Source organism: Triticum aestivum, chromosome 1B (genome assembly GCF_018294505.1).
Source record: "Triticum aestivum cultivar Chinese Spring chromosome 1B, IWGSC CS RefSeq v2.1, whole genome shotgun sequence".
Taxonomy (NCBI): domain Eukaryota; kingdom Viridiplantae; phylum Streptophyta; class Magnoliopsida; order Poales; family Poaceae; genus Triticum; species Triticum aestivum.
The window spans coordinates 340,825,835-340,848,583 of NC_057795.1; positions in this window are offsets into that span (position 1 = coordinate 340,825,835).

Sequence of the window (22,749 nt, forward strand, 5' to 3'; positions counted from 1 at the left end):
TCCGAACTGAAGCAGAGGCTGGAATGGGCCGAAGAGGAACTTGGCCGTGTGAAGAAACAGTTGGAGGAGACGCAAGGTATGTTTGGACATTGTCTTGCATTGGGTACAAATGAATAAGTGTGCCTATTGAAAAGCATTTATGTTATACGCCCTAGGAGCGAGTGCTAAATATGAGGCGCTGAAAAAGGCAGCGGCTGGTGCCCAAGAGAAGGCTGCCGCCGAACAAGCTCTGCGTGAAAAACACGAGGCCAGGGTCGTCGTAGCTGAGCGGGAGCTGCAGGATGCTGTGACGAAAAGCGAGAGCTTGGAGCAGAGTCTAGTAGGGAAAGAATCCGAACTCGCCCAAGTTCTCCAAGCCGCGGAAGATGCTCGGGAAGAAGCCCGAGGTGCTGTACAGGACATTCAGGAGGCTCGGAGAGTCGCGGCTGGTAAGGCCTGTTGTATCTATGGCTGTTATGATATTATAATGCGGAGAACTCTAAGCGGCAAGCTGAATTCTTGATTTTACAGGGGCGTTTGCGGATCTGCCTCGTAGTATATCAGATGTTTCCCAATTTTACCGGTCCGAGGAGGGTGAGTCTGCGGGGAGGAACTTCTGGTCGCAGTATCTAGCATCGAACTATCTGGTGCCTTTTATCGATCAGCTGAAGCAGCTGGTCGAACTGCACGAGGCAGCCGAACTGGCCATGAAGGACTTGATCATCCGGCTATGGCCTACAGAGCCAATTCCTAGCAGTTTCTTCGGACTCGTCAAGCGGATTGTGGGCGCATGCCCTCGGCTTGATATTATCAAGCGATCAGTCTGTATAGAAGGTGCACGAATGGCTCTTGCCCATGCAGAAGTGCATTGGGGGAAGCTCGACGCAGAGAAGCTGATAACTGAGGGGCCACCAGAGGGTAAGGAGCATCGCAAGCCCGAACTATATTATGAAGGTGTAATGAAGGGTGCCCGCCTGGCAGCGGATAAGTGCACCAACGACATTATATTTCCTTGAGGGCATTTTTGCCAACGTTTGTAATATGGGATAATGACACTTTTATTATATGTTGCCTGTTTGGTTTTGAACATATGTTCTTCCTTTGCAGTTGTTTATTGTATGTAAATCTTGAGAGTTGGCCAGTCGTCGGCTTCATCCCCCACGTGAGAAGTACGGGGGTGTTCGGGGTATTTCTGAACACTCTTTATCCCATGGTTGGGTCCTTATAAGGATGCGTTTCTCACCATGAACCAGACAGTCGGACTATAGGGCTTTACTACTCTCACTTAGCCATAGGAACTCGAGTATGGTCGGCACAGCCCCTAGTGTCCGGAAGGCCGGACTAGGGGTTCTATTGGCGCCTGATCGGTAGACCGATCCGTCGCAATCTGCATTTTATAGTGGCGTTATGCGGAAGAAATCTTTAAGGATTTTGCAACCTCTCGAACAGCTGACCAGCTCTCGCCGCATCATGACCGTCGGTTTTCGGCTTTCTCTACTAAGGTGCTCGTCCGGCAAATCCGGGACACAACCGCAGTAATTCTCCCAGTGCTACCTTAGCCGACGGAACGGAACGTAAGGTACCAAAACATGGGAGCAGGGCAAACTCAACCAATGACCCAAGACATGATTCGGAGCTGATGCATATAGTGCTATAAGTTCGGGGTGCCGAGCGACCGAGAAGGTGGTCGGACTTTATTGCCGTACTATGTAGCCCCTGGCATAACCGGCGTCACACAAAGAGGCGTCTATGATAAATGACGACTGGTGCATTTTTAGTTAACTCTACACATTGCAGTAATATGATATGTCTATGCATATGAATGCGATTTATGATTATGAAGAAGAGATGGTTTTCTGGCGGAACCTGTGGTGGCCGGACTGGAGGAGGCTGTGAGTGGATCGAAGGTGAGTCCGAACTGCCGTCAACCTGCATGGTCCTGTCCTTGTGTGTCCGGGCCGACATCACGCCGCCAAACCTGTTCTGCATAAAAGTTAGTTTGTGAAGGTAAGTGCATGGAGGCTGCCGAACGTTCTCATCTGGTTGGTCCAAAGGTTCCTGATCGGACCCTGGTGACCCCAGCCGCTATTTGAGAAGCAGTTCGGACTCCTCGGTTGGTGTCCGGATAGTTGGCTATCATATCAAAATGTTGATAGGCATGCGCGACTTGCTACTCTGGCAGCTGTATGATCTCTGCTTCTAAGGGCGGGGTTTGGCTCTGCACGCAAGCGTGAGTGTATTACCGGTGCTGGCCTGATGATTTACCATGTGGAATCTTAGCCAACGTGGTTCATCCTGTTAGCATACAGTGTGATACCGTATAGGAGGAATGCGCTAGTGGCACGACCTTATTTGGTTATATGAAAACAACCGTTAGGGCGGCGGGCCAATGATCCTGGCCTTTGTGCCCGACACCTCGTAGAAGGTGCTATTTGCACGCCCGCTTGGGCTTTATTGTTTGAGGAGCCCCTGGACTGTTAGGTCTGGGGGTGTGCAATTGAATTGCTGTGGTTTGTATGGTAGGGGGGATCGGCCATACTGTTGAGCTGGGGGGGGGGCTTTTGATTAAGCGCCTCCCCTCAATGTTTCTGGCACACGCCCGGTTGCTTCACTTTGTATATCCGACATTCTCTATTAGTACGTTTTGCCGCTCTTTTGGGAGTACTATGAATTTCGCATGGTTGATCGAATTCGTGGCTTTGGCCGAATAGGCTTGAGCTGTTCTTTGTCCGTTGACCAGACTGGGATTTTCTTAACTTGATACCAGCTTCCCTGATTTGCCATTTATGACCGTTGCACCGGGGCTTGAGTCTGCTTCTTCGTGTATCCTTCTTGCTGGTTTGGATCGTAGTGGTGTGCAGACGTCGGGTTATGTGCCTTTGGTTTTCCTGCTTAGGTTGAGGTAGCCAGTTGTGCCACGTGTGCCCTTTGTTAGGGCGATCGAGTCCATACTTCTCGGTGGCCAGGATCTTGGTCCACCATTCTATTAGCAAATACTGTTCGGCCTTAAGCTGCTCTTGCTTCCTTTGCAGACTCTTTGCAGTGGCTATGAGTCGTCTCCTAAAGCGAACTTGTTCCACTGGGTCTTCAGGCACGCCGAATTCGTCATTGTCGAGGCTTACCTCGTCTTCGGAGGGGGGGTGTATAGTTGTCCCTCTCCAAGTATCCCACCATGGCCTGTGCGGCCTGCTTGATGGTCGGCTGATCAGGACTGTATTCCTCTTTGGTACTATCCGGATTATCTCCGGGACCGGTGTTGATGTGGCGGGGTTTGGAGTGGCGTCGTAGACGCCCGTATTTTGCTTTTCCTCCCAAGGGGTTATCCTCCACTGCCACGTCACCATTGGTTTCTTTCGGAGTGTCCACCATGTATATATTGTTTGAAGAGGTGGCTGTCCACCGCCCTGTGAGCGGTGGCTCCTGTATATTTCTTGCATCGTCGTCCATACCGTCGATGTCTTCGAAGTCGAAGTCAGGCACGTCGGTTGAGTCATCGATCGTGGAGACAAAATGGGTGGCGGGTGGGCAGTGAATTCCTTCGTCGCCTGCTTCCCACTCAAGCCGAATATAGTTCGGCTTAGAGCCTCCTGATAGAGAGAGAGACTTTAATGAGTTCAGCATGTTGCCAAAAAGAGAATGCTGAGAGATGTCCGCATCGATAAACTCCATCACCGGAGCCCAACCTAGCTCGGCTGGCTCGAGAGTGTGCGGGCCAGGGCCAACGTCCGGATACGAGTCCGGGGGCCCAGGGTTACAGGCCTCCGCAGACGTGAGACCCGTGTTCGGCTCCACCGCCGATAAGTGTGCGGCCTGAGGGGCGGGGTCCAACCCTCCGTCCATAGGCGACGCAACCTGCCCTAGATTTAGTTCCAGGGCTGCTTCGGGGACGATGTCCCGGGCACTGTCAGACAGCAGGTCTAGGCCGTGCTCGTCGTGGCTGTCTGGCGCTCCTGGCGCAGGCCCGAACCCGTCGAAGATCAAGTCTCCGCGGATACCTGCCATGTAGTTCAAGTTTCTGAACCTGATCTGGTGGCCAGGGGCGAAGCTGTTGATCTGCTCCAACTGGCCAAGCGAGTTGGCCCGCAGTGCGAAGCCGTCGAACACAAAGGTCTGTCCGGGGAGAAAAGTCTCACCCTGGATCGTATTGTTGATGATTGAAGACGCCATCAAGCCTCGAAGCAACGACATAGAGGAACTCCCAATGAAAGCACCAATGTCGGTGTCAAAACCGGCGGATCTCGGGTAGGGGGTCCCGATCTGTGCGTCTTAGGCTGATGGTAACAGGAAGCAAGGGACACAATGTTTACCCAGGTTTGGGCCCTCTCGATGGAGGTAAAACCCTACTTCCTGCTTGATTAATATTGAAGATATGTGGAATACAAGAGTAGATCTACCACGAGATCGTAGAGGCTAAACCCTAAGAGCTAGCCTATGATGGTATGATTGTAAATGTGATCGGCCTTCTAAGGACCATGCTCTCCGGTTTATATAGACACCGGAGAGCTAGGGTTTACATGGAGTCGGTTACAAGGAAGGAAACATAATATCCGGATCGCCAAGCTTGTCTTCCACGCAAAGGAGAGTCCCATCCGGACATGAGCCGAAGTCTTGAGTCTTGTATCTTGACGCTTCTATAGTCCGGACGATGTATATAGTCCGGCTGTCCGGATACCCCCTTATCCAGGACTCCCTCAGGGGCGAAGAAGAAAATGCATGACTCACATGAACATATCAGGTGCTTCGGATAAGCCCATTGGCATAACAAGCGATTCATATAAGCCAAATTTGGTCTTAAATGCGCTTTCCCATTCGTCGCCTTCTTGTATGCGGATTTGGTAATAGCCACTTTTGAGGGCATTTTTAGAGAAAATAGTGGCTCCGCTAAGCTCATCTAACTTATCATCAAGGTGTGGAATAGGATATTGATAACAAACGGTGATAGCATTGATTGGTCTACAATCAGAACACATGCGGAAACTACTGTCTTTCTTAGTCACTAGTATGACCGGAATGACACAAGGACTTAAAATTTCACGCACATGCCCATTGTCAATGAGTTGTTGTACTTGCCTTTGTATTTCCTTAGTTCCGTCGGGGTTGACGCGGTAGGGTGCTTTGTTAGGAAGGGGTGCTCCGTGTATGAGGTTGATGCGGTGTTCGATGCCTCTTAGGGGAGGTAGTCCCACAGGTAGCTCATCAGGGAAGACGTCCTTGAATTCATGCAAGACTTTAGAAAACACTAAGGGTAGAGGGTGAGAGGTGTTAGTCGTTTATGCCTCGTCCTTGCACAAACAGACATAGTGCATACCACTTGATGGGTTCTCACACACTTCTCTCATCTCACTTTTGGTGGCAAAGAGTACTAGATTTGTCTTGTCGCTCATCATGGAGGCACTCGATTTTGGCTTATGGCTCTCACTTTCTTTTTGGTGGATCACTCTCTCACTTTTCTCTCCATGATGGGTGGTGGCTTGGTTGTCGGGGATTGCTTGACTTGGTGACATAGGTTGTAACATGTACTCATTTCCCTTCATCTTGAAGCTATAGTGATTGGTCCATCCACTGTGGATAACACCACAGTCGAATTGCCAAGGTCATCCAAGTAGGAGATGGAAAACAAACATAGGAACCACATCACACTCCAAAGTGTCTTCATATGCTCCGATCTTGAAGGAAACTTGCACGGTGTGCTCCACTTGAATGGTGCCAGAGTCGCTTAGCCATTGAACCTTGTAGGGACGAGGATGCTTCATCTTAATCAATTGGAGCCTGGAACATAGCTCTTCACTTGCCAAGTTGTGGCAACTTCCTCCTTCGACGATGACATTCACGGACCTTCCATTGATGCCCGCCTTGGTGTGCAAGATATGGCATCTTTGGTCCTCCTCTTGATGGTGTTGAAGTGTCAAGACCTTGGAGATGACGAGAGCGGGGCTCAAATCTTTGTCACAAAAGACTTGATTGTCTTCGTCTTCATTCATGTGCCGGTGCATGGCACGTTCTCAAGGGCTTCCATTTCTTCTTCACTCATGGAGTCGTAAGTTCCGTCGTCATTGAGGATCATGGTGCGCCGATTGGTACACTCGGAGGACTTGTGGCCTTGATACGTCCATTTTGCATCATGTCTTCCTACTCTTATTTATAATGCTTTTATGCATAATAATGCTTTTTGGAGTAATTCTAATGCCTTTTCTCTCATAATATGCAAGGTTCACACAAAGAGGGAGAATTCCGGCAGCTGGAAATCTGGACCTGAAAAAGCTACGTCAAGCTACCTATTCCGCACAACTCCAAATGAGCTGAAACTTCACAAGGATTTTTATGGAATAAATAAGAATTATTGGAGCAAATAACTACCAGAGGGGGGCCCACCAGGTGGGCATAACCCACCTGGGCGCCAGGGAGCCCAGGCGCGCCCTGGTGGGTTGTGCCCTCCTCGGCCCACCTCTTGTGCCCATCTTTTGGTATATAAGTCATTGTGACCTAGAAAAAAAATTAGGAGAGGACTTCCGGGACGAAGCGCCGCCGTCTCGAGGCGGAACTTTGGCAGGAGCACTTTTGCCCTCCGGCAGAGCGATTCCGCCGGGGGAACTTCCCTCCTGGAGGGGGAAATCATTATCATCGTCATCATCAACAACTCTCCCATCTTGGGGAGGACAATTTCCATCAACATATTCAACAACACCATCTCCTCTCAAACCCTAGTTCATCTCTTGTGTTCAATCTTTGTACCGGAACTATAGATTGGTACTTGTGGGTGACTAGTAGTGTGATTACATCTTGTAGTTGATTACTATATGGTTTATTTGGTGGAAGACTATATGTTCAGATCCATTATGCTATTTAATACCCCTCTGATCTTGAGCATGATTACCATTTGTGAGTAGTTACTTTTGTTCTTGAAGTCACGGGAGAAATCTTGTTGCAAGTAATCATGTGAACTTGATATGTGTTTGATATTTTGATAGTATGTATGTTGTGATTCCCTTAGTGGTGTCATGTGAATGTCGACTACATGACACTTCCCCATATTTGGGCCTAAGGGAATACATTGTGGAGTAGTTATTAGATGATGGGTTGCGAGAGTGACAGAAGCTTAAACCCTAGTTTATGCGCTATTCCGTCAGGGACTGATTTGCATCCAAAAGTTTAATGCTATGGTTAGATTTATTCTTAATACTTTTCTCGTAGTTGTGGATGCTTGCGAGGGGGTTAATCATAAGTAGGAGGTTTGTTCAAGCAAGAACAACACCTAAGAACCGGTCCACCCACATATCAAATTATCAAAGTAGCGAACACAAATCAAACCAACATGATGAAACTGACTAGATGAAATTCTCGTGTACCCTCAAGAACACTTTGCTCTTTGGCGCCGTTGTCGGGGAGTGAAGTGCTCTTGGTAGTGAAAATTGGTATGGAAAAATTATTACTACATGTTGAAATTTATTGTCACTTGCTACTATGGAAAACAATCCTTTGAGGGGTTTGTTCGGGGTATCTTCACCTCAACTGAAACCACAATTAGTTACCCCTCAACCTACAACACCTACTGAAAATATTGGTTATGAAATTCCTTTGGGTATGATAGAACAACTGCTAGCTAATCCTTATGCAGGAGATGGAACCGAACATCCTGATATACACTTGATATATGTGGATGAAAATTGTGGATTATTTAGGCTTGTAGGTTTACCCGGAGATGAAGCTAAGGAAAAGGTTTTCCCTTTATCTTTGAAGGGAAAATCATTGGCATGGTATAGGCTATGCGATGATATTGGATGTTGGAATTGGAATCAATTGAAATTGGAATTTCACCAAAATTTTATCCTACGCATCAAGTTCATCGTGATCAGAATTATATATATAATTTTTGACCTCGTGAAGGAGAAAGTATCGCTCTAGCTTGGGGGAGGCTTAAGTCAATGTTATATTCATGCCCCAATCATGAGCTCTCAAGAGAAATTATAATTCAGAATGTTTATGCTCGGCTTTCTCATGATGATCGATCCATGCTTGATACTTCTTGTACTGGTTCCTTTATGAAGAAGACTATTGACTTTCGGTGGGGTCTTTTAGAAACAATTAAACGCAACTCTGAAGATTGGGAACTCGACGAAGGTAAAGAGTCAGGTATTAAGCTCAAGTATGATTGTGTTAAATATTTTATGAATACCGATGCTTTTCAAAAGTTTAGCACTAAATATGGACTCTAAGATAGTAGCCTCCTTTTGTGAATCTTTTGCTATTCATGTCGATCTCCCTAAGGAGAAGTGGTTTAAATATCACCCACCTATCAAATAAGAAGTTAAAGAACCGGTAATAGCTAAAGATGAAACTATTATTTATAATGTATATCCAGTTGTTCCTACTTCTTATATTGAAAAACCACCTTTCCATGTTAGGATAAAGGAACATGCTAAAGTTTCAACTGTGGGCAACACAATTTATATTAGAACTTTCAAACCTGCTGGACAAATTAAAGTAGAACCTAGTGTTTCTATGGTTAAAGATCTATTGGTTGAAAATATAGATGGGCATGTTATTTACTTATGTGATGAAGCTGCTAGAATTGCCAAACCCGATGAAAAAGATAAACATAGACCCGTTGTTGGCATGCATGTTGCCTTAGTTAAAATAGGAGACCACTGTTATCATGGTTTATGCGACATAGGTGCTAGTGTGAGTGCTATTCCTTTTACCTTATATCAAGAAATTATGAATGATATAACACCCGCTGAAATAGAAGACATAGATGTTACTTTTAAACTTGCTAATAGAGACACCATCACATCACTTGGGATTGTTAGATAAGTTGAAGTCTTGTGTGGGAAAATAAAATACCCTACCAATTTTCTTGTTCTTGGTTCCCCACAAGATGAATTTTGTCCCATTATCTTTGGTAGACCTTTCTTGAACACCATTAATGCTAAAATAGATTGCGAGAAGCAAGCTGTCGGTGTTAGTTTTGGTGATGAGTCTCACGAGTTTAATTTTTCCAAGTTTAATAGAAAGCACCATAAGAAAGAATTGTCTAGTAAGGATGAAATAATTGGTATTGCTTCTATTGCTGTGCCTCTTACTGATCCTCTAGAACAATATTTGCTAGACCATGAAAATGATATGCATCTGCATGAAAGAAGTGAAATAGATAAAAATTTCTTTGAACAGCGTCCTCTGTTGAAACACAATTTGCCTATTGAAACTCTAGGAGGTCCTCCTCCACCTGAAGGTGATCCTATTTGAATTAAAACAATTACACGATACTTTGAAATATGCTTATCTTGATGAGAAAAAGATATATCCTGATATTATTAGTGCTAACCTTTCAAAACATGCAGAAGAAAGATTACTGAAGGTTCTGAAGAAGCACCGAGCTGCTATTGGATATACTCTTTATGATTTAAAGGGCATTAGTCACACTCTCTGTCAGCGCAAAATTAATATGGAGCCTGATGCTAAACCCGTTGTTGATACTAATGACGTTTAAATCCTAAAATGGAAGAAGTGGTAAGAAATGAAATATTGAAGCTTCTGGAAGCAGGTATAATCTATCCCATAACTGATAGTATATGGGTAAATCCCGTTCATTGTGTCCCTAAAAAAGGAGGTATTACTATTGTTCCTAATAATAAAAATGAACTTATTCCACAAAGAATTGTCACTGGCTATAGAATGGTAATTGATTTTAGAAAACTAAGTAAAGCTACTAGAAAGGATCATTACCCTCTACCTTTTATTGATCAAATGCTAGAAAGATCGTCAAAGCACAGACATTTTTGCTTCCTTGATGGATACTCCGGTTTTTCTCAAATACCTATCTCACAACCTGATCAAGAGAAAACCACCTTTACTTGTCCTTTTGGAACTTATGCTTATAGACGTATGCCTTTTGGTTTATGCAATGCAGCTGCTACCTTTCAAAGATGCATGACTGCTATATTCTCTAACTTCTGTGAAAAGATTGTTGAGGGTTTCATGGAAGATTTTTTCATTTACGGAACTTCTTTTGATGATTACTTGAGCAACCTTGATCGAGTACTGCAGAGGTGTGAGCAAACTAATCTCGTCCTAAATTGGGAGAAGTGCCACTTTATGGTTAATGAAGGTATTGCATTGGGACATAAAATTTTCGAACGAGTATTGAGGTGGACAAAGCTAAAGTTGATGCAATTGAGAAAATGCCATGTCCTAAAGATATCAAAGGTATTCGTAGTTTCCTCGGTCATGCTGGTTTCTATAGGAGGTTTATTAAAGACTTCTCTAAAATTTCTAGGCCTCTTACATATCTTTTACAAAACATGTTCCATTTGTTTTTGATGATGATTGTGTAGAAGCCTTTGAAACACTTAAGAAAGCCTTAATTTCCAAACTTATTGTTCAACCACCTGATTGGAACTTGCCTTTTGAAATTATGTGTGATGCTAGTGACTATGCTGTTGGTGTTGTTCTAGGACAAAGAGTTGATAAGAAATTAAATGTTATTCATTATGGTAGTAAAACTCTAGACAGTGCTCAACGAAATTATGCTACTACTGAAAAAGAATTCTTAGCAGTGGTGTTTGCTTGTGATAAATTTAGATCTTACATTGCTGATTCTAAAGTGATTGTTCACACCGATCATGTTGCTATAAAATATCTTATGGAAAATAAAGATGCTAAACCTAGACTTATTAGGTGAGTTTTTTGCTACAAGAATTTGACTTACATATCACTAATAGAAAAGGAGCTGAGAACCCCGTAGCTGATAACTTGTCTAGGTTAGAAAATATTCTTGATGACCCACAACCTATTAATGATAGTTTTCTAGATGAACAATTAGTTGCAATAAATGTTTCTCATAACACTCCTTGGTATGCTGACTATGCAAATTACGTTGTTGCTAAATACATACCACCTAGCTTCACATACCATCGAAAGAAAAAAAATTCTTCAATGATTTAAGACATTACTTTTGGGATGATCCACATCTTTATAAAGAAGGTGTAGATGGTATTATTATACGTTGTGTACCTGAGCATGAACAGGAACAAATCCTACGGAAATGTCACTTTGAAGCTTATGGAGGACATCATGCGGGAGATAGAACTGCTCATAAGGTATTGCAATAAGGTTTTTATTGGCCTACTCTCTTCAAGGATGCCCGTAAGTTTGTTTTATCTTGTGATGAATGTCAAAGAATTGGTAATATCGGTAAGCGTCAAGAAATGCCTATGAATTATTCTCTTGCCATTGAACCATTTGATGTATGGGGATTTGATTACATGGGACCTTTTCCTTCCTTTAATGGGTATACACATATTTTGGTTGCTGTTGATTATGTTACTAAGTGGGTAGAAGCTATTCCGACTAGTAGTGTTGATCACAACACCTCTATTAAAATGCTTAGGGAAGTCATTTTCCCAAGGTTTGGAGTCCCTAGATATTTAATGATTGATGGTGGTTCACACTTTATTCATGGTGCTTTCCATAAAATGCTTGCTAAATATGATGTTAACCATAGAATTGCATCACCCTATCATCCTCGGTCTAGTGGTCAAGTTGAACTTAGCAATAGAGAAATAAAGCTAATATTACAAAAAAACTATCAATAGGTCTCGAAAGAATTGGTCTAAGAAATTAGATGATGCACTTTGGGCTTATAGGACAGCTTATAAAAATCCTATGGGTATGTCTCCTTATAAAATGGTTTATGGAAAAGCTTGTCATTTGGCTCTTGAGTTAGAACATAAAGCATATTGGGTAATTAAAGAACTCAACTATGATTTCAAAATTGCCGGTGAAAAGAGGTTATTTGATATTAGCTCACTAGATGAATGGAGAATCCAAGCTTATGAAAATGCCAAGTTATTTAAAGAAAAGGTTAAAAGATGGCATGATAAAAGAATCCAATAGCGTGAGTTCAGGGTTGGAGAATATGTTTTTTTGTACAACTCTCATTTTAGATTCTTTGCAGGTAAACTCCTCTCCAAATGGGAAGGACCCTATGTTATCGAGGAGGTTTATCGATCTGGAGCCATCAATAAATAATGCCGAAGGTACTAACCCGAAGGTTGTTAATGGGCAACGAATAAAACAATATAGCTCAGGTATGCCCATTAATGTTGAAATAAATATTATCCAAACTATGACCCCGGAAGAACACATGGAAGAAACCTTCCAGAACACTCCATAATCGTGAAAAAGAGGAGGTACGTGCTACAGTAAGTAAACGGACCCCAAAAAATCCGCAAAAATATTTTTTGTCCATTTTGGAATATAACAAAAATTTAGGGAAATAAGAAACAACCAGGAAGGCACCCCTGGTGGGCACAAGCGAGGCGCACCTAGGTGGGTTGTGCCCGCCTCGGGTACCTTCCGGACCCTGTTTTTCTTCCATTTGCTTGTGTCCCAAGATAAAAAAAATCTTTATATACCCCTAGAACCTATTGACCACCGTATCATAGAGAAATCTTTTGTTTTCTTTTCATGCTGTTTTCGGTCAGATCTGTTAAGCCAGGCATCATGTCTTCCCCCTCTTCCTACAATGGAGAAGACAATGCAGGGTTGCTGCAGGAGGAGCTAGAGGGGGAGGGAGTTCAGGAGGTTTCCATGGAGGAAGATGAAGAGAATTCCCTTGGAGTTCACCCTCCGGCTTCCGAGAGAGGCACACTAGCTGGTATCTCTACTCATCCTAATCCTCATAAAGCCATGATATCTTCAAACAATCATGAGAGCTCTGAAGTGCAAGAAGAATTCCCTCTGAGGAGGCCTTTACATAGGTTACATCGTAACAATTTTCACAATTTAATTCATAATTATGGGTCCGAAAATACTCCCCGTGTGCACATACCGTCCAATTGGGACATATCTCGTCCAAGAGAAAGTGATGCAGGAACAAGTTCTTGGGGACAGAGAATAAACATATTATGGCTGAAGTGGAGAAAAACACCGAGTTGCTTCTTAAAGCCCTTCACTAGATTCAAGGCTTGAAGGATGTACTCATGGATATATTGAGAGTTATTTCATCCACACCACTTCCTTCTTCATCACCAAAGGAGACTTGAGTATCGGGTATGGGAAGTCCCCTTGGCTTGTGCCAAGCTTGGGGGAGGTGCCCCGGTATTGTATCACCTCCACTATCTTTTGCCTTTACTTATCTTAGTTTGATTCATAGTTATCTTTTGCTTTAGATGAATAAAAGTTTAGTTCGATCCTTTGTTTTTGAGAGTTTGCTTAGTGATCTATCTTTATAATCATGTGCATGGTATATAATAAAGTTTAGTTTGAGTTTTGTTTTCTTTACTTCCTTGTTCAATAAAAAGAAAGGAAATAAATGAAAAAGATCATATGCTAATCTTATGGTAAGTAATGACATCACATAAGGAAACGTATAAGTAGAATTTTTTTATTGGAGATTGACAAACATAACATTGGTCAATGATGCAATTCAAGAAAGAATTAATAAGTGAAGAGAAGATTCACATGCAAATATACTATCTTGGACACCTTTTGTGATTGTGAGCCCCCATCAAAAATTCAAAATATTATATGCCAAAATTGTTGATGTTGGACAAGGAAGACAACATAATGATTTATGTTTGCTCATATTCACATAGAAGTTATATTGTCATATATCCTTCAACATGTGGTGCTTGCCCCCCATCTTTGCTAGCCAATTTTTTTGCACCAAGTAGAGATACTACTTGTGCATCCAAAAACCCTTAAACCCAAATCTTATTTTGAAGAGTCCACCATACCTACCTAAGGATTGAGTAAGATCCTTCAAATAAGTTGTCATTAGTGTAATAAGGCAATAAAAATTGCTTCTAAAAGTGTTAGATCATTTAGAGTAAGAGAAAAATGAGCGTTCTACGAACTTGTGATGGCAAAGAATAAAAGTGTCAGACTGCATAATAAAGGTTTCTATCATAAGGGGCAATATAACGTGACGTTCTTTTGCACTAAGGGATTGAGCATACAAACAAAAAGCGCATGACAACCTATGCTTCCCTCTGCGAAGGGCCTATCTTTTACTTTTATGTATTTACTTTTATGCAAGAGTCAAAGTTCTTCTCTCTATTCCTTTTTATTTTCTCTTTTGGCAAGCATCATGTGGTGAGGAAAGATCTAGGCACATATATCCAGTTGGATATGGGTAGCATGAGTTATTATTGTTGACATCACCCTCGAGGTGAGTATGTTGGGAGGCGAAACTATAAGCCCCTATCTTTCTATACGTCTGGTTGAAACGTTTTGCTCATGTGTATGCGGTGAGTGTTAGCAATCATAGAACAACATATGATGGCTGAGTATGTGGACTTGTGATACATCTCCAACGTATCTATAATTTATGAAGTATTCATGCCATGTTTACAATAGTTTTATATGATTTTGGTATGATTTGATTAGAACTAACCTGTACTGACGCTTTTTTAGCAGAACTACAATGGTGTTGTTTTTGTGCAGAAATAGAATTTCTCGGAATGTGCTGAAAATCAACGGAGATTTTTTTGGGAAGATATAAAAATACTGGAACAAAAATCTACCGGAGGGGAGTCCCGTGGGCTCCACGAGAGTGGGGGGCGCGCCCACCCCCCTTGGGCGCGCCCCTGTGCTTCGTGGACTCCTTGTGGGCCCGTTGACTTGTCCTCGACGCCAACCTCTTCTATAAATACCCAAACCTCCAGAAAATAACCTAGATCATAAGTTCTGCCGCCGCAAGCCTCTGTAGCCAAGAGAAATCAATCTAGGCCCTCTCTGGCACCCTATCGGAGGGGGCCATCATCACTGGAGGCCATGGGGAAGGATCCCGGAGGGGCCATCATCGCCATGAAGGCCAAGGACCAGAGGGGGAACCTCTCACCATCCAGGGGGAGGCCATGGAGGATGAAGCACAAGGGGGAGAACCTCTCCTCCTCTCTCTCGGTGGTGCCGGAGTGCCATCGGGAGGGGAATCATTGCCGCGGTGATCATCTTCATCAACATCACCATCATCATCACCATCCTCATCTCTTTTACGCGCTCCACTCTCCCGCACCCCGTTGTAATCCCTACTTGAACATGGTGCTTTATGACACATATTATGATCCAATTATGTGTTGCCATCTTATGATGTTTTGAGTAGATATCCTTTGTCTTTGCGTTGATTGATGATCTAGATTGGTATGAGTTGTATGATTTATTTTGGTGCTGTCCTATTGTGCCCTCCGTGTCTCGCAAGCGTGAGGGATTCCCACTGTAGGGTGTTGCAATATGTCCATGGTTTACTTATTATCTGCGTTGCTTGAGTGACAGAAGCATAAACATGGATAAGTGGGTCACGGCGTATGGGAATAAAGGGGACTTGATATGTTAATGCTATGGTTGGGTTTTACCTTAATGATCTTTAGTAGTTCCGATGCTTGCTAGAGTTACAATCATAAGTGCATATGATCCAAGAAGAGAAAGTATGTTAGCTTATGCCTCTCCCTCATATGAAATTGCAATAGTGATTACCGGTCTTGTTAACAATTGCCTAGGATAATTCCACACACCAACCCATCATTATTCCACACTCGCTACTTATAATATTTAGTAAAATATTCTAAATTTATGATAACAGGACCTACTTTTATATTTTAGCTCTTCGATATCATACAAAGTTATCCTCTTCATACCCACAACGTAGTTTTATTTCTTGTTTCTAGTTGGAAGCAAACGTTCGGTGTACGTAGAGTCATATCAGTGGCATATAGGACTTGAGAGAATATTGATCTTTCCTTTAGCTCCTTGTGGGTTCGACACTCCATGCTTATCACTTCCACCTTTGGAAATTTCTACGATGATTCCCTGCACTTGGGATTATCAAGCTCTTTTCTGGCGCCGTTGCCGGGGAGCAATAGCGTGGGGTTGATATTCTCGTGTGTGCTTGTTTGCTTTCTTCACTAAGTAATTTTTGTTTTCCCTTTTTGATTTGCTTAGTTGTGGGTGAAACATACAAAAAAATCAAAAAAATGAAAATACAAAAAGATGCACTTGCCTCATTGGAGAAGTGAGGGTCGACCTTGAGCCCTTGTGTTCATGCTCATGGAAACAATGTAGAATTTTTCATGGAAGTTTCTCTGTAAATAATTATCCCCTCGTATATATCCTTTCTATTATAAAAATAATGTGCCAAGCTTTGGTTTTAGGATATTAGATTGCTTGTTTACTATGTGCAGTGCAAAAACAGAAACTTTGACTGTGGCGCGTGAATTTACATTTTTTTTACTGGAAAGTCAAATGGGTCTGAAAATTTTTGCACATTACTTCTGTATAAATTGTTTAATTTTTCATATTTTATTTAGAATTTGTGGAGTTACAGAAGTTTACTAAATTCCCAGATTACTACAGACTATCCTGTTTTTGACAGATTCTGTTTTCTATGTGTTGTTTGCTTATTTTGACGAATCCATGGGTAGTATCGGGGGGTATGAACCACGGTGAAGTTGGAATACAGTAGATAAAGTACTAATATTAAATTGAAATGAGTTTGCAATAGTACCTAAAGGTAGTGATTTGCTTTATTATACTAATGGATCTCACAAAGTTTTTGTTAAGTTTTGTATGGATGAAGTGTTCGAAGAACGAGGAGTTGCCGATGTGAGAAGAATAAAGAGAGGCAAGAGTTCAAGCTTGGGGATTCCCAAGGCACCCCAAGTGAATACTTCAAGGATACTCAAGCATCTAAGCTTGGGGCTGTCAGGACCCCGATCCTAAGTCACACCGATCTAGCATGTAACACGTCATATCACTTTGCGGCCTCACGCACGGTATTCTCACGGGTGCCACCTTACCTGGCCCGGGACCGTTTGTGCCTTTTGGCTCACGTATATGATAGTGCCGCTAGCATCCATATGACAAAGAACCTGGGCTGACATGGCTAGTCGTGAACCCAAAGTGGCACTAACTTACAGGGACATGCATACATGACCCAGCAACAAACGTGTCGGTCATCAGCGAGTGAATTCGGGCTGTAGCAACTGGGCTAGCAGGACTGCGGTAAACCGGGCTGTAGCAGGCTAACAGGACTCCGATAGACACCGCGTGACATTTCCCCGAAGGGACAGACACATGAACGAAGAAGGACACATGCCGGCCAGCCTAAGTGTTCCGGAGCAGTAGCAAGCTACCAAGGCTCAGTGGAAGCACTAGGAGACATTTCCCGGTAAGAGAGGCTACCAAGGATAAACAACTAGATAGTCAGATCCCACACATACCAAGCATTTCAATAACATACACACAATATGATTGATATGTGCAAATACAACATGGCATCACAACATGACTCTACATCTCAAGTATTTTATTCAATAGGCTCCGAGGAGCAAGATATTACAATCATGGGTCTCATTACCCAACATTCAGAGCAAACAAGTCAAGCACAAGCGGAAGCTTAACATGTCTGAGTACAGACATCTACAAAAGAAAAAAAAAGGCTGAGAAGCCTGACTGTCTATCAGATCCTGCCGAGGGCACAAGATCGTAGCTGAGGTAACAAGCTAAACGTCGAAGTCCATGCGGTACTACTAGCAAGACTGAAGTCTCTCTGCAAAAACATAAATTAAGCAACGTGAGTACAAATGTACCCAGCAAGACTTACATTAGAACTAACTACATATGCATCATTATCAACAAAGGGGATGGTGGGGTTTAACTGCAGCAAGCCAGCTTTGACTTGGTGGCTATCCTGAACTACAACTGCAAGTAACTCTTTTGAGGTGGCGCACATGAGTCCACATATTCACCATATCAATACACCACTATGGATCCGCTCCCGTCTCCCTACTAGAACGCCATCCATAGCACTCACGCTTATCTTGCGTATTTTAGAGTATCCACTTTCACTTGTCTATGAACTGTACAGGCAACCCAGAAGTCCTTTACCGCGGACACGTCTATTCGAATAGATCATATTAACCATGCAGGGGTGTACTTCTTCACACACGCTCTCACCACTTACCGCCATGTACACGTCATGTATCTCGGCAACCTTCAAGCGGAAGCCTGGCGAGGGTGTCGGCCACGACCTGACTAACCACACCAGTCTCTAGTTCAGGTTTATCGCCTATTCGGGTTCCATCCGCAAGGAGATCCGGCCGGGGTGTCGCTCACGGCCCCAAACAATGTGTGCAGGGTTCCCAAGCCCACCATCCGGGTGCTACTTGGTACACCGGGCCACTGTGCCTAGTCTGTCCCAAGCCCACCTGTATCGGGTGCCACTTGGTAGATGTAACACCCACGATGCGGCTATATCTCCCACGTGTCGAAGCACGACTTAGAGGCATAACCGCATGGTGGTTTTGTCGCAAGAAGGGTCATCTTCACACAATCCCATGTAATGAACAAGAATGGGATAAAGAGAGTTGGCTTACAATCGCCACTTCACACAATACATAAATTAAGATCATACATCATTCAAATACACTCATAGACCGGCTACGGTCAAGTTCGAATGAAAAGAAGACAACCCCAAATGCTAGATCCCCGATCGCCCCAACTGGGCACCTCTACTGATCATCTGAAAACGATACATAGTAACGACCAAGAGCCTCATCAAATTCCCACTTCAGCCCAGTTGCACCATCTGCGCTGGTATCATCGGCACCTGCATCTGTTTTGGTAGAATCTGTGAGCCACGGGGACTCAGCAATCTCACACCCGCGAGATCAAGACTATTTAAGCTCATAGGTAGGAAAAGGTGTGATATGGTGGAGCTGCGGCAAGCACTAAGCATATATGGTGGCTAACATACGCAAGTGAGAGCGAGAAGAGAAGCAACGCATCGGTCGAGAAGCTAGAAGAGATCAAGAAGTGATCCTGAAACTACTTACGTCAAGCATAACTCAAACCGTGTTCACTTCCTGGACTCCACCGAGAAGAGACCATCACGGCTACACACACGGTTGATGCATTTTAAAGAGGTCAAGTGTCAAGTTATCTACAACCGGACATTAACAAATTCCCATCTGCCTCATAACCACGGGCACGGCTTTCGAAAGATTATATACCCTGCAGGGGTGTCCCAACTCAGCCCATCACAAGCTCTCACGGTCAACGAAGGAATAGACCTTCTCCCGGGAAGACCTGATCAGTCTCGGAATCCCGGTTCGCAAAACATTTCGACAATGGTAAAACAAGACCAGCAAAGCCGCCCGATGCGCCGACAAATCCCGATAGGAGCTACACATATCTCGTTCTCAGGGCAACACCGGATGAGACTAGCTACGAGTAAAACCATCCCTCAAGTTTCCCCGAGGTGGCCCCGCAGGCAGCTCATTTCGGACCAACACTCGAAGGAGCACTGACCCGGGAGGGGGGGGGGTTAAATAAAGATGACCCTTGGGCTCGCGAAAACCCAAGAGAAAAGGGCTTAGGTGGCAAATGGTAAAACCAAAGTTGGGCCTTGCTGGAGGAGTTTTATTCAAAGCAAACCGTTAAGGGGGTCCCATAAATCACCCAACCGTGTAAGGAACGCAAAATCAAGGAACATAACACCGGTATATGGAACTAGGGCGGCAAGAGTGGAACAAGTCACTAGGCATAAGGCCGGGCCTTCCACCCTTTACCAAGTATATAAGGTGCATTAATTTAAACAGGAGATATTGTGATATCCCAAAATAACCATGTTCCGACCTGGAACAAACTTCATCTTCACCTGCAGCTAACAATGCTATAAGAGGGGCTGCACAAAAGCGGTGACATAGCCAGACAAAGGGTTTGCTAGGACAGGATGGTTAGAGGGTTAACATGGCAATAGGGAGGCATGGTAAACAAAGGCAGGTAGGGCTAACATAGCAAAAGAGCGAGTACTAGCAAGCAAAGATAGAAATGATTTTGAAGGTATGGTCATCTTGCCTGCAAGGTTCTCAGAGTTGTCGAAGGCTGGATCCTTGTTAGCATACTCAACAGGTTCCTCGTGCACGTACTCGTCTCCTGGCTCTACCCAAATCAAGAACACAAGCAAGGAACCACAATAAATCACGGTGCAATGCACAAGCAACATGATGCAATACATGTCATGATATGCGAGATGTGATATTGCAATGCATATGCGTGCTTTGGGAGGAAAAAGGGTGAACAAGGCATCAACTTGTCAAACCAAGTATGCCGCTGGAAAGATGAGATGATTTCGGTTGAAATCGATATAAAGATCACCGGATTCGGATGCACGGTTTGCAAATGGCAAGCAAAACAAGAATGGCACAAAACTGCGATTAACAGCACGATGCTACTTAGCATGCAACAAGAAACTATGCTACAGCACCCCAACATGAAAACAAAGCATATGACAGTGATCTACAGGAGATGCTTTACAAAAGAGGAACACTGAGCTACGGCTAAATCACATCATAACAGGTTCAAACAAGCATGGAGAAAGTGCAAAAAATTATCAGGTTGGACATGGCATAAACAGCAGCACGAAGCAATGTTCAGAGCAGGTTATCAACATGCTACAGGAACTTATAACAGCAAAATAATACATGGCATGAATCTACTCAAAGCATATATCAAAAGTCCCTTACAGACCATAAGCCAAAAAGGAGCAGAAAATATGATGGCACCCACGTAAACATAGCAAGTTTCGTTAACAGATTTCAGCAAACAAAGCATGGCATTGAAATAATTATGAAGGCACCTTCGTGAGCTCGATGCACTCACTACAGAGCATCCCATGATAAACTAAGCACACATTCATCAAGAAGACATGTCATAGAAGCTATACATGGCAAGAAACAACATCATAGCATATCCGGACCAACTACAACAACCTCGGCCAAATTGAATAACATGTAAACAATCTGCCAGGAAACATTTTGAAGCAAAAGTAGAGCACGAAAATGACATGCTAGACTACTCCATAATTGCAACCAGTACCATGGATGGATAGAGCAAAACCATGTTTACAAAACACCCTTACTAAAGTATCTCAAAATATGCACGGATCTCTCTGTAGCAACATGTTTATATGGCATCAAAATTACAGCAGAACAGGAACTAAAATCAGTATTATCACGAAGCCTAGTTTGCATGCTTGTGCTAGTCACCACATTTATCACAAAAATACATGGTAAGCACCTATGTAAAGAAGACATAGCCTAGTTCAAAACACATTTAGGGACCAAGTTCATAGGATGCACACATCAATCATGGCAAAAATGACAAAAGAGCTCGTGCTGATAAGAATCTGAAACTAACAGTATGAAGCCCTCTTCCAACAGCATTTCGGGCATCAAGATGAGCTCAAATGTAAATAATGCAATGGAACGAAATGATGTACTCTTCGAGGCGAATAATTTGACATATTACACGCCCAAAACGGAGCCACGGGTGCGAAGATGTGATGCGATGAAGAGGCAACAATTTTTAATGCAGAAAATGACTTAGTGAAAAACGGGGGGGGGGGGGGGGGAGAAGTCAACCTAGTCCTACCAGATCGAATCTGGCCGGAGTTCGAGGACGGCGATCGCCGGAGTCGGGGATGTGGCCGGAGCTTGAAGCGGCCGGGGGCGCTGCGGCCGGCGGCGGAGAGGCGGCCGAAGGAGGCGCGGGCGGCGAGCACGCGCCGGAGATGGAGGGCCGGGGCGGCGCGGCTTGCTCCGGACGACGAGGCGACGGGGATCCGCAGCGGCGACCAGCGGGGAGGCGGCGGCGGCGGCGGCGACCGGCCCGGGCGGCGGGGACGCGAGAGGCGCGCGGGGGCTGGCGTCGCGCTTGGGCGGCGGGGACGCGGGCCGCGGGGGCCGGGGACGGGCCTGGCGGGCCTGGCACGGCCGGCGGCGGTGGGCGGCGGCGGTGCCCACGTGGCGCGGCCTGATTCGCCGGGGCGCGGCGGCGGACGTGTCCAGCTCGCCCGGACGTGTCCGGCGGCGCGGAGAGGGGAGATTTTTAGGGTTTGCCCGGATTTCGGGGAAGGGATCTATATATAGAGGTAGAGGGAGCTAGGAGTGTCCAAATGGGGTGTAGTTTTTGCCCACACGATCGTGATCGAACGACCGAGAGCATGGAGGGGAGTTAGATGGGTTATTGGGCTATTTTGGAGGGGTGTTGGGCTGCAACTCAAAAGAGGCCTTTGCGGATATGCGGATAACTGCTGGAGTACCAAACGAGCTCCAAATGACCCGAAACTTGATAGGTGGTCTACCGGTGCTATACCAGGGCCACTTGGCAAGGCTCAGTCCATTCCGAGAACGTTCAACACCTGCACACGAAAATACACAAGAGGGGTGCGCCAGGGCATGTGGGAGTGTCGGATTGCGAAACGGACAACGGGGAAAATGCTCGGATGCATGAGACGAACACGTATGCAAATGAGATGCACATGATGACATGATATGATATGCATGACATGAATAAAATGCAAAACAAAAGACAAAACCCAACCATAGAGGGAATATCATATCACATGGCCGAAAATGGCAAGAGTTGGAGTTACAAAGATGGAAGATTACATCTGGGGTGTTACAGTAGACTACTAACACTACCTACAAACACCAGAAACTAGTTGCAACTCCTGGACAGAGATCGAGTTGATTAATAAGTCGAGAGAGCTTGGAGCGCCCGGAGCCCAATGTGTGGTAGTAACTGATCATGGATCACAAACACAGAACTCAGTTCCTGAGGACGGTTGCAATGAGACAACCCACCATGTACTCCTACATGGCCTCTCACCGCTACCTTTACCAAATCGTGTTCACACACTTAGTTCACAGACAGTAGGACATGTTCACACACCTCTGATTCATCCCCGATGAATCAGACCTGACTCAACTC